The sequence below is a fragment of the Nymphalis io genome, chromosome 6, assembly GCF_905147045.1.
Source record: "Nymphalis io chromosome 6, ilAglIoxx1.1, whole genome shotgun sequence".
NCBI classification, from domain to species: domain Eukaryota; kingdom Metazoa; phylum Arthropoda; class Insecta; order Lepidoptera; family Nymphalidae; genus Nymphalis; species Nymphalis io.
Window position 1 is genome coordinate 7,940,784 of NC_065893.1, and position 19,984 is coordinate 7,960,767.

At 34.2% G+C, this 19,984-nt stretch overlaps 1 long non-coding RNA gene across 1 annotated transcript; it reads left to right on the forward strand.

The window, feature by feature from the left end:
• Positions 1-4,157: 4,157 nt before the first annotated feature.
• On the forward strand, positions 4,158-5,024 carry LOC126769079 (uncharacterized). The gene is made up of 3 exons (XR_007669309.1): positions 4,158-4,427; positions 4,509-4,669; positions 4,810-5,024. It is a non-coding gene; the product is annotated as an uncharacterized LOC126769079 (long non-coding RNA).
• The last annotated feature ends 14,960 nt before the right edge of the window (positions 5,025-19,984 follow it).

A 19,984-nucleotide genomic window follows, 5' to 3' on the forward strand; every position in this document is an offset into this window, starting at 1 on the left:
ATCGTAACTTTTTTGTGTTTTGAAAAACAGTAAGACTGTTTTCAAAACACAAGATTGATAGCTACCAGTAGGTCAGTCATTATTATTTAAGTGTCGGAATATTACTTGGGAAATTTGTAAGCGTAATTTGATGTTACGTTTAGCGCTTGGGACTCAGTGGCTATCGTTCTGAATTTTGGGTTCTCGGGGAAAGCGTGTGCGGGTAAGTGAACACACGAGGGCAAGTGATAAAGTACTGAATATATGTGTTCAAGAGTATGTATACTTTGGGCAAACTTTGTAGTTGGGTCGAAACAACTTAGAGAAGTGAGCACGTAAAAGAAAAAAAACTGGGCTGAGTAACGTATAAGAAACTTGGTCAAATCTTTTCGTGACAAATACCGCAATGCTTGGAGACTAAAGTCTTCAACAAGTACGTCTTACCGGTTTTGAGTTACAGAGCCGAGACGTGGACATTGATAGTGCGTTTGGACCATCATTTTAAGGTCGCTCAGCGAGTTGTGCAGAGGGCTATGCTCGAAGTTTCTCTGAAAGATCGAATCCCAAATGTGGTGATGTGAATGAAGTGGCAGTGGGCTGGACACATATGTCGTAGAACCGACAACCGTTGGAGTAGACGTGTTCTGGAGTGGAGACCGTGACTTGGCAAACGTAGCATGGGACGCCCACCGGCTAGATGGAGTGACAATATACACAAAGTGACTAGCAGTGGATGGAGATTATTATTATTACATCTACGCATGTGCGAGTTAACCAATATATACCAAAATAATCTGAACTCTATTTAATAAGATTGATCGTATAGATCTGAGTTCAGTTTGCATTGGAAAAAGCAGTTTGAAGTTATTCTATAGCAATTGCATCGAATAAATGTTCGACGTGACTTAAAATTGACATAGCTTTATTATTTATAAATCAATTGAAATGAAACAAAGTTAAGTTCGCCACAATACATGTAAGAAATCACACTCAAATCCGTTAAGCCGTACCAAACAACAAAATTCTAGCAATCATTGTTTTGGTTTCTATCGTTCATTTACTCATATGTCTTACATGTACAGCCGACGAACGGTTGCAGGTTTATTATATGTAAAGATTTGGTGTGCTGATTAATTATTGGAATTGAATCACTGTCTAGAATTGAACGACCATTGTTTTGAATTGAAACGAGAATTCTGTTGTTTTGTTAAATGTAATCCTGTGTTAATAAAAAGACTAATTAAATCAAAAATTTAATCAATCAATGACGATTCATTGATTGATTAAATGTTTTATTTAAACTGAAAGCTGTTACGCTTTGTTGAAGAATGGATGGAAAGCATTTTCGCTTTGTCCTAGTGGTTTGATGAAAGCTGTTACGCTTTTCGAAGGATGGATTGAAAGCATTATCGCTGTGTCCCAGTGGTTCGATGAAAGCTGTTACGCTTTTCGAAGGATGGATTGAAAGCCTTATGCTTTATCCTGATGATCTGCTGAAAGTTTACACGCTTTGCAGTGAGGTTGGGCTCAAATCTGTCTTGACCCAAGGTTGATGCTGAAAGCTGTAACGCTTTGCATTGTGTTCCAAGTGCTGCTTCTGAACAATGCTGAAAGCTCGAACGCTTTGCTATATGCTAGAGCTGTAACGTGCTGAAAGCTTGTAAGCTTTGCTTTGTGTGAGTTTGAAAGCTGTCTGTAAACGCTTTGCTTGCATGCGTGCCATGCGCTGTGCCATTTAGGCTGGACTTGATGTCGGGAAGCAACGCGAGAGCGCGTTGCGGATCAGAATGGCCGAGTCAGAGATAATAAACTTAAGCGGGTATACGACGTCACTTATTAGAATAGCAACACCACACAATGTGATATAGGTTATGGTATGCCATATAGGTTGGTCGGTTGTCAGACGTCCAGTTGGGAAAATATAAGACGGGTGCCTAGTTTATTTTACAGCTGATTAAAGGAAATATAAAATATAATAGTATATCTGTCAGTAGCGTATGTGATCGTTTGTCTAGCGACCCCCTTGGTCTCTTGGTCTCTTGCTCTCAGGACAGCGCCAGCGCTGGACGTGCGCACTGACTAATTTAATAAAATCAACATATTGGACGACAATGGCGACCATTAAAATGGCACTCCATTTGAATTCGCGACAAACATGTATATATATATATATATATGTTCACTTAACACAATTGAAATATAATTTACTACTCAACACGATAAATTAAAACACACCTTGAAATATATAACTGTATTGAAAGACAAAAAAATATAACATTTTTAAACACTTTATGGTTTTATCTTGGGTCAGCGCGATTCAGAATTGAGACTTTTGGTTAACGCCATCTACCGACAAATAGCATAACTAACTTAACCGAACATACCGCCCACCAAGAACCCTCAGTTATTTACAGCTTAGGTAAAGGAATCAATTTGGAAACCGGACGTTTCAGAATAGAATTTTTACATTTTAAAGTGACAACTCTCACATGCCCGTCAGGACCAACGTGCTTGTGTTGGACTCGAGCCAGTAGCCATTTCGAAGGCGGTAAATCATCTTTCAAAATGACGATATCGTCGACATCTGGTTCACCAGCTGTATTTTGCCACTTGTGACGCTGTTGCAATGTATGTAAATATTCCGTTGACCATCGCCTCCAGAAGTGTGTCATCATCCGTTGTATTAGTCTCCATCTGTTTAACGGGCTAATTTTTTCTGCGACAAAATGCTTTTCGGGTAGTGTTATCAGAGGTTCGCCAATCAGAAAATGTGTGCCGGTGTTAAAGGTGCGATGTCATCTGGGTAATCATTCAATTGGCATAATGGTCGAGAATTGAGACAAGCTTCAATCTGAGTCAAAAGCGTCGTCATTTCTTCAAAGGAATCTCCAATGGTTTTAAGTAAGTGTATCTTCATTGATTTAATTCCAGACTCCCAAAGGCCTCCAAAATTTGATGCTCTTGGAGGTATGAAATGCCATGATGTTCCATCATTACTTAGTAACTCAGCAACTTCCTTCATAACCTGACTCATGCTTTGATTTAACATTTTTGACAGCTCCTTTGCAGCTCCAACAAAATTTAAGCCGTTGTCACTATATAAATCGGAACAGTGACCGCGACGAGACACAAATCGTCTAAATGCAACAATGAAACCTTGAGTTGTCAAGTCACTTACAGCCTCCAAGTGGATTGCTTTTGTTTTCATACAAACAAACAAACATAGGTATCCCTTGTATGACCTTTGACCTCTACCCTTTGAAACTCTCATTTGTATAGGGCCAGCAAAATCCACTCCCGTCGTCTCGAAGGCACGTCCTGGATTAACACGTACCGCAGGAAGTTCACTCATCTTTGGTTGTATTATAGCGCCTCGGTGTTTCAGGCAGACAACACATTGCTGATAGCATTTCTTTGCTAGCTGTTTTAGACCAATAATCCAGTAACGACTCCTTAAATAGTTCATCATCAAAGCTATGCCACCATGTAACAGTCTTGGATGAGCATCTCTAACTATTAAATTGGTAAGGTGAGTATTTTTCGGTATTATTATAGGGTGTTTATAGCGAGCAGAGACATGAAAAGCTTGTATTCTTCCACCAACCCGTAGAACACCATCATCATCCAGGTAAGGTGACAACAAAAATAATTTGCTTTTCTTTTTTATTTTTTGCTTTTGTATTATATCATGTATCTCTTCTGAATATTCTTGTTGTTGTATAATTTTAATGCATTTCTCTAATGTTCTTCTCATTTCCTCACTAGTTAAGTAATTTGGTTTATCATTTATCTCCTTTTTTGTTTTCAGGTGCAGAAATCGTCGACAATAGCTGAGTACGCGTATCATCTTGGTAAGTGTAGAAAATCTCTCCCATATAGGTTCAGTGTTATTAAAAAAAAAATGTTTTCGTGTGATTTTTTCTTTCTTCTAGATTTGTTTTAGGTATAACTAATTTAATAAATTTTTTTGTTTCAAGATTTAGCCAATTAGGTCCCTTCCACCACAGTTGTTTATTGTTTAACTCAGATGGATTCACTCCACGAGAGGCAAAGTCAGCAGGGTTATCTTCTGAAGTGACATGGTTCCAAGAATCATTATTCAGTCTAGTTTGTATTTCTGAGACTCGATTTGCTACGAAGGTTTGCCATCTGGTAGGTTGAGCTTCGATCCAGGCTAACACAACCATCGAGTCAGTGTATGCGAAAATGTTTTCCTTAGGTATGTTTAAAACGTTGGCGGATTCCGAGAGCAGTCTTGAAAGAAGAACTGCTGCACATAGTTCCAATCGTGCAATCGAAATTTGTTTCAAAGGCGCTACCTTTGTCTTACTCTCCAATATAGTTACATGTATATTTTCCCTATGGAACACCTTTACATAAACAACTGCAGCGTATGCAGCCATGGAAGCATCAGCGAAACCATGTAATTCAACTCTCTTGATTTCTGGGTAAGTATAAATCCATCTCTCCAATTTTATTTTTTCCAATTCTTGTAGTCGTTGTCTATAACCTAACCATTCCTCTTTCAGATTAATTGGAACGTCTTCGTCTCATCCGCACGTACAGAGCCATAACCTTTGAATAATAATTTTTGCCTTTATTATAACTGGAGCTAACCATCCGAAAGGGTCGAATAGACGTGCCACTTCGGAAAGAATAGTACGTTTTGTTATAGGTTCTATAAGGTCAGGTAAGTTTATATAAAATTTAAACGTATCATCTATTCTATCCCATGAAAGTCCCAGTATTTTAATGACTTTATCAAATTTAATTTCAAAAGGTTGTAATTTGGGGTTACTCTGCGTAATATTATCTAATATTTCATTACAGTTGCTCGACCACTTCTGCAATTCAAACCCAGCGCATTTCAGTAAGTCATTTACTTGTTTGTAAATTTCCATAGCTTGACATACATCGTTAGCGCCGCACATTAAGTCGTCCATATAAAACGCTTTTTTTACTATTGATGCAGCCAAAGGAAATCTTTGCTCTTCATCTTCAGCGACTTGGAAAATAGTGCGAACAGCCAAGAACGGAGCTGATGCTGTGCCAAAGGTAACAGTTAATAACTTATAAGATAACAGATCTTCATGAGGGCTTTCTCTCCAAACAATTCTTTGATAGTCAGCCTGTTTATCTGCGATTAATATTTGGTGATACATTTTCACAATATCACTAACCAGAGCTATTTTATATGTTCTCCACTCCATAATTAGAGTGCGTAAATCTCTTTGTATTACTGGTCCAGTTAACATCGTATCATTCAGAGAAAATCCTTTGGATCCCTTTGCAGAAGCGTCGAAAACAACTCGTAGCTTTGTTGTATCTTTATCGTCTCTCAAGATCGCATGATGGGGTAAATATATCGCATTGTTGTTTTCTTCATTTACCTTTATCATATGACCCAGAGCTAAATATTCATTAATTACCTTACAATATTCTTGTTTCAATTTTATATTGTACTTAAATTTTCTTTCTAATTGAAGAAATCTAGATGTTGCTATTTCCTTAGTTTTTTCACATTTCTCTACTGGTTCTATATTTTCTTTAAAAGGTATATGTACTTGATATCTACCAGATTCTATTCTGACCGTCGTTTTTTTATAGATCTCTTCACACATCTGCTCTTCCTTAGTCATTTTACGTTCATTGGTAAGTACTTCATTTTCAATTTCCCAAAACCTTTTTAGTTGTTTATTATCACTTACAGAGATGTGTAAACTAATTGTTTGTTTTTCCTTTACAGGTTTTATATCGTTAGTATCACCAGATAGAATCCATCCCAGGTATGTTGATTGTGCTACTATAGACCCAGACGGACTCTTCAGCAAACCGACATCTATGATTTTACTATAGACTTCAGCGCCTAGCAGCAGTTGTATTTTATTCGGTATATGAAACTCAGGATCTGCTAGTGTTTTGTTATCTAGTGCAGGCCAATTAAACATCGTGATTTGCTGTGTTGGCAAATAGTTTGTAATATTACGTAGAACATACGCCTTGACATGGACTGTGAAGGTTGGTTTAACCCTTGATCTAAGTTTGACTTCCACCATGTGTTTGATGCTAAGCTGATTACCTCCACTCAGTCCAGTGACCACGCCGTTGATTTTTTCTCGTTTCAAACGCAACGTTTGAACGATATCCTCTGACACAAACGAGGCCTGAGAGCCATGGTCAATGAGAGCACGGTAGGTTATATGTTTCCATGTTTCCATGGCTTGAAGACACATCCACCAGTGCGGTAGCTAATAAAATTTGACCAGGTTGTTTCGTAAAATGTGATACTATGTTTGTATGGTCTTTCTGACTTTCTTCTCTTACAGTTTCCTTTCTTTCAGGGTGCAATACAGAATGATGCTTTTTCTGACAAATACGGCAAGAGGTATTTCGCAGACATTTACTTGCTGAGTGGTTTGGGATAAGACAATTAAAACAGAGATTATGTTTTTGTACAAATTCCGATCTATCCTTAAAGTTTAGTTTTACGAATTGCTTACATTGATAGATGTAATGACTTTCTTTGCAGTATAGGCATGATATTGTATTTTTGTCAAATGCTGTGTGGAATGAGCGGGCTCTAACAGTTTTGGAACAGTATTCTATCATCTCAAGCGACCGAAATCTTGTTTCTAAAAATTGTTGCAATTCGTCAAACGTCGGAAAATCTTGCTCTAGTGCAATATGTTGCTCCCATAATCGATTACTTTTAGAATCCAATTTGTTTACTGTTATATAAACGATGATAGCACTCCACGATTCTGTCGGTAATCCAAGATTGCTCAAAGCGTTCAAACATTTAACTGTTGAATCAATTAATTGCCTTATGCTCACTGCAGATTCAGGTGAAATATTTTTCAGGTTCAACAATTTTTTGAAAATACAATTTGATAGGTACCTCTTATTGTTGTATCTGTTTTTAAGTGTTGACCACGCTTGTTCATAATTCTGACTGGTTATAGCTATACCTTTCAGCAACTGTTCTGCCTCACCTGTCACCGATGATTTAAGATAATGTAGCTTCTGCACATCGTCTAAGCATTTGTTTATATGAATTAGAGAATTAAATAAATCATGAAACGACGGCCCATCGGTGTATTTGCCAGAAAAGGTAGGTATTTTTATCGTCGGCAAATCAATTTTAGTAATTTTGTGCTGTGTGTCTGCTGGTTGTACTTCTTTCTTAGGTGCCATTTCTTGAAGTTGATTTTTCAATTCACTTTTGTATTCTATATATGACTCCTCATATTGATTATATATATCATTAGAAAAATACTTAAAATCTTTTCTATTTTCCTTCTTGATATGTGCTATAACTTGATCATGACCAGATTTAAATGTTTGCCATGTGTTTTCTAGCGTCTTCAAACGTGTCTCTAGATAACTTAAAGTAATCCTTTGTTTTGGTGATTTATTGTAATTTCGTTTTCCTTTCAATATTTGATCAAATTTCTCTTCCTGAACACTAATTATTTGATTTATGTCTTCCATTGTTAATATTAAATTCAAGTTCCAAAGTTTTGTTACAAAACAGATACACAATTTTTTCAAGTCCAAAGTCACTAAATTTTTCTAAGTTCCGAAGACAAAAATTTTACAACTCCGAAATTCACTAAATTTTTCTAAGTATTTTATTGATCGAATTTTGCTGTCCCAAATGAACTTAATTTTTCTAAGTGTTTAGTTTTATTAAACGGAATTTTCTAAGTCTATATTGAAGTCCACTTTACAAAATTTTATTCTAAGTCCTGACACTTCAAATATTTTCTAAGTTCACATCTGTTAATTTAAACTTACGTACGCACTTTACATCCGGCTCGAAGGACCAAACTGTTCACTTAACACAATTGAAATATAATTTACTACTTAACACGATAAATTAAAACACACCTTGAAATATATAACTGTATTGAAAGACAAAAAAATATAACATTTTTAAACACTTTATGGTTTTATCTTGGGTTCTGGCCAGCGCGATTCAGAATTGAGACTCTTTTGGTTAACGCCATCTACCGACAAATAGCATAACTAACTTAACCGAACATATATATATATATTAATATATATTATTCATATATATATTATAGCTCTTTTTTTATTTTGTTGATGTTATTTTTGTATGTATGTATATTTTTGATTACTAATTACCGCCTTTACGGATTTCTGCTTAGCCTAAAGTTTTATTCAAGTCCGCCTTTTGTTCCTACTACACATTGTGGTGGTCAAATAAATAAATAATGAGGCTTCAAAGGTAAAAGCGCGCACACTTGACCCGAATGACTCTGTATAAGTAAGAATCTTGAAATATAGATTGCATCCAACTAATACTATATATTACCATAGTAACTGTAGTCTTTTATCTAAAACTAAAATAAATTTCACGTGCAAAGAGCGTTCTGAAAGCTCTGCCCACGAGTGCAAAAGATAAATTGAAGCATTCTCCAAATGCATTAGTTACTGAGCTGTCTTATAACTTATCCGATAAAGAGTGATTAATGTTTAAAAATAATAATGAATTTTAAACGAAATTTAACAGAATTTAATGATTGAGGTTTTTGAAAATAAAATTACTTTCTCTTACTTCAATTGATTTTAAAATATGTTTTGATGAAATGTTTATGTATTTCCAGCATTTACGTAAATATTAGTTGTTAACTTTCCATTTCGATGTTACGAATGTATAATATGTGTGTTTGTGTGTAGCTGGTAGCGAAGGGCGAGACACCTCAATCCAGCGACCCGCGCCTGACCTCACCGACCGCGCGTGACGAGACGACTCCGCTACGCTACCCTGACGCACAGCTCTTCACCGTTATATGTCGAAGGATAACTCATTCTTTATTTATATTCAATTTAAAATTTAGCTACCATACAAACACTAAATGTAAGACACAAATATAATGTGTAATATTTACATTTAACGTACATATGTATATATTATTTTATTATAAAAACATAATTATCTGATTTAATATATGATTTTCAAATAAATAATTCTGTAGTAAAAATAAAAATTAAAATAAAACTTGTTTTAATATTACGTTTATTTTCTATAGAAAGGCGATGCCAGTCTCGAACTAGTGTCATTGACAATTCACTGAGGACGTGAAAGAGTCATTGCTGGAGGCGGCGTGCGCCCCACCAATGTCGAGGATCCGCCTGGAGCCACCCGACACGCCTGGGAACTATTCGGGGGGAGACAGGTACTAACTACTTCCTAGAATAACGAAATTTAATAAGCGTCAAGCATGTTTTAGGAACAACTTAAGATATCAAGATGGAGCATGAGACTTTCACGCTATCACACGACTCATCATGAACTACTTTGCATTGATGAAAATAAGTGTAGAAGAATTCCATCCAACGATGTATTTAACATCGAACGGCAAATTAACAGAAGTGCTTTTCTAGATTTTAACCCGCTATGTTCGTTTAAGTTCCAGGTTTTTGATAGACTGGCTGGACTTAAGCTCAATCATATGAAATTTATTTCTTTGATTACTTATATCTAATATGAAATCTCTTTCGAATAATGATAATAATAGAACTATAATTACAAGATATGGTTGCGACCAGGGCAAGAGGCGATAGTTAAAGGTAGATTCTTCGACGCAATTGGAAGGGAACTGTTAGATGAACAAAGACCGAGTGTATCATGGGAGGTCAAATGAAAGTTCAAAGAATTATAAATTTTAAACGAAATTTAACGGAATTTAATGATTGAGGTTATTGAAAATAAAATTACTTTCTCTTACTTCAATTGATTGAATGCTAAAAAAAATCAACTTGCATACAATTTATAGATATAGATATAAAATATTTATGTAATAAGTCTTCTCTTCACATTCACAACTTCTTAAATCTCAATCTTCATTCACAACATTATTTATACATTTATGCAGATAATAATTGTATTTGCTAATTTTGAATTATTCACGCAATAGTTACACTTTGATTGACGAAGTTCTTCCTTATCAACTCGGAATATGACGTTATTTTTTGGTATTTACATAACTCCAAAACCTTTAAATATTCATTTAACTTGACAATTTTATACATGCCTTTCAAAAATAAAAAACCCGTGTGAAATATGTAAAATTGTTGTTGGTTGTAAGATAAATTTAATATCACAAAAAATGTAACGTAGAAAAAATACCTATTTTATAAGCAACTACATTCCACAAATCGCTTCGAGGGGGAAGGTGGAGGTGTTAGTACCCTATGTCCTTTTCTGTACCCCGAAAACGTGTACGCAAAATTTCACGATGATTGGTTGAATGGTTAAGACATGGGAGCGTAAGAAACAATCACACTCACTATCGCATTTATAATATTAATATAGCTTTTTTTATTTATTAAGTATTTGTTTACTTTACATTATCAAGTGTTATCGCCATCGAGTTTACTTCATGAGATTCATTCGGAAAAGTGTTGTAAAACAATGAACAATTATTTGTATTACCATAACTTGCTGTAATAATAAATCATTATAAGTACAACTTTGTTTATATTCTGTAAAGTCTAATACAAGTTTTATATAACAAACGCGCAAGTAACTAAAAACCTTTGTTAACTTTGGGCCCGAAACGTTAAAACATGCTTACATTTGGTCACGTTATATCATTCAACGAGTTGTTTGTGGTCACCGTGCAAACAAAGAAATTATTCTTTTAGAAAAACTGCGGTTTTACTCATTTTGCATTCGTAAATCTCAGAAACAAAAGGATAAGTTTTATATATTTGCAAACGGTACTTCAGCTGAAATGGTTTTGATAAAACAATTGCAGTATACGTGTTAATATATCATAGGGACTATAAAAGCAGTTTGTTAGGCTTCGGCTGATTATACGTGTACAACTCGCCTGGAAAAAGGCCAAAAAATTAGCTTGTTCAATACGTTCACTTTTGTTCAATAATTCACGTAACGGGACGAAACTTTACCGAGCATTTGTCTATAGTGCAGTTGATTACAAAAATTAGGTGAATAGTTCTAGGTTGATATTTTTCAATAACTACTACACCTAAAAATATTTAATAACAATGTACAACCAATTTCGAACGAGAGTGTCTCCATTTCTTTGTTCAAGTGTCTGTCAATGAAATAAATAATACCTATGTTTAAATAATATTACTGTAATAATTATTTAATATTTGGTACAAGTTGAGTACTCCATTTCAACTTAATTCATGTACAAAATGGCATGGCAACTTATTATTAAGAAAGTGAAGTCTTCTAGACAACAAAAAATTTGTCGAAGGACTTGATCAACTTGACTTAAGTTATTGATCATAATAACAAGTTGTAGGCGGTACTTTTACATGAAACACATAAGATGTGTCTTATTTGTTTTAACATTAAATAAAAATAAAATCAATAATACTTTTTATAAATTTTAACAATACCATGATATAAGAAAAATTGCTTGCAAAAATACATTAAAATGACTACAGCATTTGGAAATGCTAATAAAATAATTGATGGATTGAGAAGTAATAATAATAGTGGTAAGTGATTAGTTTAATAGATAAACTGCTTATATAGGAAAAATGGTCTTGTCAGAGGTCACAGTGACAGCATAAATCAAGAATATAATACAAGATCTAACATAGTAGTTCAGCAAGTTGTGTTATAGCAATCTTAGTGGAAGTAGAAGTGGAAGTCAGGCATAACGGTATCAAATACTATGCTCCATTTTCTTATTTGCAAATCAATAAAGGATATAGTTTAGGATGACGGGTGGCGAGGTGATTCATACAATATAAAATAATACATCATCACAGATAAACAACAGGATTTTAGTCTAAATTGACCAAATGGAGTCTAGAAATCGTTGCCATCCAATTCGTAATAAATTAAAAGAAATAAGAGATATGTTGAGACATGCATTATTTAAAAAATAAGTGGCGCTAGATCTATTCCTTGAGGAACATCGGCGCTTACCTTCAATTAAACAAGATATGAATCCTGGACTCTTATACGTTGATTGTTGTAACTATGAAACCAGTTAACTACCAATTAAGATATATTAAGAGAATTTAAAATAATTAAGAATGATATATAATAATATGTCAAAAACTAAAGTACAAAAATGAAGCTATGTCAAACTGGTGGTAGGGCTTTGGGCAGGCCCGTCTGTCCGTCACTCACCAGCATATGCCGCTAAGCAGCAATACTCAGTATTATTGCTTTCCGGTTTGAAGAGTGAGCGAACCAGTGTAACTTCGGGCACAACGGATATAATATCGCAATTCCTAAGGTTGGCAATGTAAGGAATGGTTATTAATTCTTAAATATACCTGTAACCGTACGTAAATTATTGTTATTTGCCAGTATTTTAAGATAACTTGTACAATATAAAAGAAAAAAATTCTAATCATTAAATATTATAACACAACTGTTCGCTAACTGATGTTAAGTAAACCGTAACCGTACCGTAACAGCCAGTGAATGTCCTACTGCTAAAGGCCTCCTCTCCTCTTTTTTTGAGGAGAAGGTTTGGAGCTTATTCTACCACGCTGGTCCAATGCGGGTTGGTAGAATACACGTGGCAGAATTTCAGAGAAATTAGACACATGCAGGTTTCCTCACGGTTTTCCTTCACCGTAAAGCACGAGATGAATTATAATCACAAATTAAACACATGAAAATTCAGTGGTGCTTACCCGGGTTTGAACCCACGATCATCGGTTAAGATTCACGCGTTCTTACTACTGGGCCATCTTGGCTTTTTGTTAAGTAAACACAGCATATCAATGCCGTGTAATATTATTATATCAACAGAGAGTTTGACGAGCTTGACCCTTGTTACCGTAGCGTTGATAATATAAATATCAGTCAAATTTATGCAAGGTTACACGTTTAATTAGCGCGTTTATTAAATTTGTGACATGCCTTCCACCGTATCTGCAATAGAACTTCGAATAACTTAAATACCTCCACATTTAAAAATTACACTGCATCTAAATATTGAAATTAATTATCACCTGAATGCACGTACTTAGTATATACTTAGTCAGTTATTAATGGGAATTAGTGTTACATTTTTCTTTAATCTACGTAATATGTATAATATATTATTTTATACATATAAATTCTACTATCTTAATAAAAAAATATTGTAAATTAATTTAATTGCTATTTATTCCTAAAAAAAGCAGTGTAGGAAGACAACGAAATATTTCATGCTTCTAACTTTGAAAATGACGGATTTCCATACAACCATTCATCTCTCATTCCATCCCTCTAGAGGTGGAATTTCCAAAAATCCTTTCTTAGTACGTGTTTTCATCAAAAAATTCATTCACTGTCACAATTTCAAGTTTTTCACCATTGTGATTTAGGGTCTGCGTTGATGAGTCAGTCAGGACAAGTCATTATTATATATATAGCTAATTCTTTGAATCATTAACGACATTATCTTATACCTAGTATTGTTGTATACAAACTTATGCGCTATAATATGTTTTACGCAGTTGGATAGTCTCCCTCGAGATTGGCCGCCATGGCCGAAATCGTTTAGAAGGACATAATTGTCATAGATGTACTTCCGTACCGAATACGTCGTGCTGCAGGTAATTAGAGAGATTACCAAGCCTACTGATTGAAATGAAAGACGTTCCCCGCCAAAATTGTTTCTAGTTGTTACCATTTACGGTTCCCAATGGTTCAGGATTGAATGGTTCTCATAGTTATTATTATTAATAGATTTTGCTTAAAATTTCATAACGCTTGAATGATTAAATTATAAACAATGCTGTGACTTCTTTCAAATTTTACATAAAAAACGACGGAATATATAAGCAATGTTTAACTAGACAGCAACTTTTATAAACGAGGCCCTATTTATCTTATATGTTGAAAGTTATATTATTATCTTTCTTAAAAACGTTTTCAATATTATTAAAGTACAATAGAGAACTGAAGCGCCTTTAATTCGAATTTATTCAAAGGTATTGTTATATTCTTTTAGTCATTATAAATTCACCCGGAGGATGCGATTGACTCGTCGAAAACTTTTATAACAGTTTGAGTTTACGGCATTTTATTGCTGTTTTTCCGCTTTCTATTGTAAAAGTTTGAGTTTGGGATGCGTAGCGAGCGACCTGAATCAGACATGACCTCTGGCACAATATAAATAAGTTACTGCAGCACTTAGTTTTGGTTGAATAAATAGTTAAGAATATTTTTATAAAATAAATTTACATAGTTTTTTATCAGACTTTAATAAATATAACATAATATCATAACATTAAGTAAAAATTGGTTAAAAAAAACTTGATGAAAATACTCTCTTTCTCAGTTCTATGTTAATGAAAGCAGGTGTCATTTTTGAATAGGGCTTTATATTTACAGTACAGTACAGTAACAGCCTGTTAATGTCCCACTGCTGGGCTAAGGCCTCCCCTCCCTTTAGAGGAGAAGGTTTGGAGCTTATTCCACCACGCTGCTCCAATGCGGTTTGGTAGAATACACATGTGGCAGAATTTTAATGAAATCAGTCACATGCAGATTTACTCACCGTCAAGCACATGAATTATTATAAACACAAATTAAGCACATGAAAATTCAGTGGTGCTTGCCCGGGTTTGAACCCTCGATTATCGGTTAAGATTCACGTGTTCTAACCACTAGGCCATCTCGGCTTACGTTTACGTTTTATATTTAATTTTTGCTAAAGTGAATCATTTTTGAATAAGGCTAGATGTTTTAGAGGGCTGTCAAATAAACCTTTTCATAAAATAATTCAATATAATAAATAATAATAATATACAAAAGAGTAAATATTTCAGGATGTTGTTATGTATTTTTCACTTCGGGTTTTTTTCGATATATATGCATGTTGTCCGAATAGATTACTAATACAAAGTGACAGAGTATAAAATATAATTAAGTGCGACGTGTACGTTTATATGTGTTGAACTGTCGCACACACAGGTCACAAAATTTAACTCTAGTCAATATTTTATATTAATATCGGGACAAATAACTTGTTTGTTGATTAGTAGATTAACCATTATTCTACTGATAAACAACAATAGTATTGTTGTGTGTATTTAAACTTCGAACTAACTTTTATATTATAACCACATGTGCAAAGATCATAACGTTTACTATATAATTATAACATATATCTATAAGGGAAATAGATATATTTATATACATTATATTTAAGAACATATGAATGGACACATCTATGTATGTAGTGTTTCGAGTGACAGGAAGCATGAAAATATATTTAAAATATATTACTTTGCAGTTATTTATAGTAAGGAAGGAAGAGAAAGAAATATCTTTCACAGATACACTACTATTTTATTTATTTGTATAGACGTAAAGATAAGCCCGAAATAGTGGACAACACAATGCATTTGATATTTTAGTGTGTGGGATTGCAAGTGTACTTAGCTTCTCTTTACTATGCAACGGCTTAACGGATTTTGATTATACAGTATCTTAAGTAATTTCCAAAGAAGAGCTTTATAACCTAATAATTCAAAGTCTGCGAATCCGTGGCTAAAAACATATTTATGCAAAATACATTTATTTTCTTACTACAAATAAAACTTGTACTTGAGTCGGTAATTCCAGTTGCCTCGAGGGTTTTCATTTAGTATATCAATAAGTAATGTTCCTTAAAACGTTTGAAATACGATCATTTTTAGTTAACTAATAAATTTAACGAATATGGCAATTTCATATTATTACGTTTCATTTTTTTTCGTGTTAGGAAACCTGCGTGTATCTAATTTCACTGAATTTTTATTCTAAACTTCCAGACTTCGGGCTGCTACTGAGAATATATAATTTCTTATGTGCCAGACTTGGGGCTTGAACCCAGGACCTCGGCATTATCGATAGATTTTTAATACCGTTTTTAGGTTTTCTTGTTTATTTTATTCTCGCAATAACTACTAAACGGATTAGGTATTATGTTACTTATGTAGCAAATACTACTTAAACTCAGGTGCACTAAAAGGTTTTATGTAAGATTTATACAGATATACCAGACCCTTACTGTTAACACTTGAATTATGTACATTTGTAAATTATTGAATTATTTTATTATTGGAAAATGTAAAATGAGTAAATTAAACAATAATTTTACTTTTATGTATTGGTTTTAGTTTTATGTAACACATTATTTATCAAAATGAATACCATGTTATTTATACGCGTTTTATGAACATAATAATATAATTTACCGTTTGTAATTTGAAATTGGGCTCACTAGTTCACACATAAGAATTATATAAAAAGTAAGTTCTCCTCAAAAAAGGGAGAGGAGGCCTTAGCCCAGCAGTGGGACATTTACAGGCTGTTACTCTACTGTTACTGTAATTATATATTCGTGAGTTACTAAAACAAAAACAACAACGAATTCCACGCAGACGAAGCGTCGCGTTTTGCTAGTCTTGCATATGAGCTGTGTCAAACTAAATTCTACGCTGGCAAAGCTGCGATATATATATAGGCCTCTGCATCTTTGACAGATGATTTAAGCGGCATCGCGAAGGCACTTGCGTTCATGACTGAATAGACCAATGCGAGAGAGGATCCTCCGGCCGCACTTCCGACAAGTGTATGCGCCCCCAGATGGGCGGGGGTGGATGCTGCTACGCCTGGGCCAGGCGACTTTATGGCAACACGGGCTTGCCCAGTACCCATGCCACCCTCTCCTCCTCCCCAGCAGGATCCGCAGGAATGACGAGTCAATACGTGTGGTGCTGGTTTGGCCGCAGGTGACTGGCTTACGCCTAAACGGAGGCACCGCTCCGGGTTTAATATTAGTTTTCCTTCTTCTTTGGCGTGACGCTGGGATAATTTTGGGAAACAGCGTATCAAGGAGAGGGGGGAGGATACTGTGATCACGGAAGATACAGGAATGTGACACTATGAGTAGCTAGAGCAGTCCGGGGTCGCGTACCCGTAGTGATTCCAACCAGCTATCGGGCAGATAACTGGTAGATCCACCCGCTGGCAAAGCTGCGATATGCAATGTTATTTTTTATCGTAATATACATAAAGTAAGTATAAATAGTACTTTTTTAACGCTGGATAAACGCATTACGCGTTTCCCCCACGGGAACAGTGGGGGGGTATGTGGGGCTCGCCGGTGTCCAAGGCACCGAGTGCGCCCCGAACATCGGAATATCCACTAAAAAACCAGCGGTACCCTTTCCGTCTTAACGAGGAGCGCCACGGGATCGTTTTCGCATGCTAACGTGACGCTCTGACGGAAGTATAAATAGTACTGCTTAACTTATCATAATTATAAATTATCTAAGAAATTTTATTTAAGCATTTTTATAAATATTATATAGGTTTATAGGACGAGATTGATTAAAATATGACATCGTTTATTCATGTAATGGAAAAACTTTCTCAATAACGACTATCTAAGAAATTTTGACAGAACGCTTAATATGGAAATTCGAAAGGATCCCTTAATCAATGTTTGGACATTTATCTTTGACTTAATTTTTATACGTTTAAGTTTTGTTTTTCTGAAACTCATTTAAAACGATGACGAAACACATTCCAGCCTCATATTTGACAGAAAGTTTTATATAATTTGACTACTAGTTTCCGCCCACAGCGTCGCCCGCGTTTAAGAGGGGTGGGGGGTGCCAGTGTCTGGTTCGTTCGGGTGGTAGGGTCTAATTTATAGGATATTTAAAAGTTACATAGATTATTCAATTTTCAATTTCATTTAAGAGAGGAGATTGTTTTTGACATCTCATCAGTTTTTATGGTTATTAAAAATTGCGATAAGGAGAATCTATCTAAGGAATATTTGCATTTAAGTTGGATTGCTTTTAGGGTTTACTTCACAGAATGATTTACTTCTCTTAATTCCAAATTAATGATTCGATTAAATTAATTATGTAACAACTTGTAATTAATATATTAATTATTAATAATACATTACATTTTGAGCTGTAGTAATTGCAGTGCCTGTAGTTACACTGGCTCACTCACCCTTCGTACCTCACATAACAGTACTATTTCTGTTTGACGAGTATATTGTTAAATACTACTAACAACTAAAAATTCAGATAGTCTAATTAAGATATTAAAAATGTATATAAAAAATGCTATAGCTGTAATAAAAAAAGGTGGCATAGCCTTTACAATAATATTTGTGAACGCCAATTTGTAGCAATGTGAATAATTGATTAAACTTTTATTAAGTTCGATTCGTTATATCACTCAAATGGAATGATAATGGCGATTAACGGTACTAATATTTCTAATTTATAATTAATAACTGATTATTTAAAATGGTATATTACTATTAAATTATACCTTGGATATGACACCGTATTGAACGCCGCAGGGTACGACACATGATAGGAAAATTCAATGAACCGTTTTTGCAATTTCGGTTTTTCGGGCTAGCGCGCAGCGTAATCGACCAACCTAGGACGACAACCTTATAAATAGGTATATATAAACAGTTGAACATAGTACCTATGTTGTCAAATAAAAAAAATGTGGACCATAGCGGTTGGCAGATGTGTTGCATAGATGTTGATGGTTATTTAAGGAGGTTGGCTTGCACAAAGTCATACCACCGAGTCGTAAACGATCACACAGATCAGTAATCGCTTTTGAGTTACAAGCGAGTGGTTAAATCGTTCCGATACGTCAAATACATATGACTCTGGCACTCCTGAAACGTGCACACTTTTTAAATATCTCGTAATATTTAAAAAGTGTGTAAAAATAGAAAATAGGTGGGTGAATGTTGATCATTCATTGATTTTAAAATTGAGATGAAATAGTTTATTTTTATCTTTCTGTTTTTAGTTCAAATAAAATAAGACCATTTTATTTTTGAAAACAAATGTTTATCGAAAATATTTACTTTATTCAATTGTATTAGTTACAAAAGAAATAGAGAAACCCGTTAATTTCTTATTCTATTTTTATATTGAAAAATTGTCAATTTTTATAAATATTGTCGTAGTATTATTATTATTATTTTTTTTTTATAGAAAAGGAAGGCGGACGAGCATATGGGCCACCTGATGGTAAGTGGTCACCAACGCTCTTAGACATTGGCATTGTAAGAAATGTCAACCATCGCTTACATATCCAATGCGCCACCAACCTTGGGAACTAAGATTTTATGTCCCTTGTGCCTGTAATTACACTGGCTCACTCACCCTTCAAACCGGAACACAACAATATCAAGTATTGCTGTTTTGCGGTAGAATATCTGATGAGTGGGTGGTACCTACCCAGACGAGCTTGCACAAAGCCCTACCACCAGTAAAATTAGTAAAATTAGTATTATCTATTATGTAAAGTATATCGTCTTAACAGTTTTGAAAGCTAAAAGCACCTTAATTGTTTCATATTTCTGTTATAGTTATGCCAACAAGTTTACTTTAACTTAACTTTGCTTCTAATATCGAATGGAGAAACATACTATGTTATTACCTTTTTCTTAGCTCATAATATGTGCATCAACAATCGAATAAATAAGTTTTAAATCAAAATAAATCAGGCAATTTTTTAAGTCAGAAAAAAAAATATTTTGCTATAATTTAATTAATAAATAATGTACAGTTTTCTAAGCTTATAGACATTTATATTACTATGAAATACTACTATAACGTGAATAGTTAAAAAGTAATTTCAATCAGTGCTGCAATGCGACTGCAACTGCATCAATGCTAATTCGCAGCTAAATAGAGTTTCTAAAAGGCATTATAATAAGTGAATATACGCAATCGATATAATCTGCTGGTTTACTTGAAATACACAACACACAACCCTAATGGAATTATTAATTTGAAAATCAGGGCAAATTCAAGAATTATTTTGATATGTTAAACTATTAATAACAAAATGACTTAATTATTAATTATTAGGAAGCTTAATGGTATTATTAAAATTATTATAAAGAGGTAACTTGTGTTTTTTAATTTTTTACGGATTAATTAAGTACGATAGTTTATACAATAAAGAAGGATATGGACTTTTTGAGACATGTAC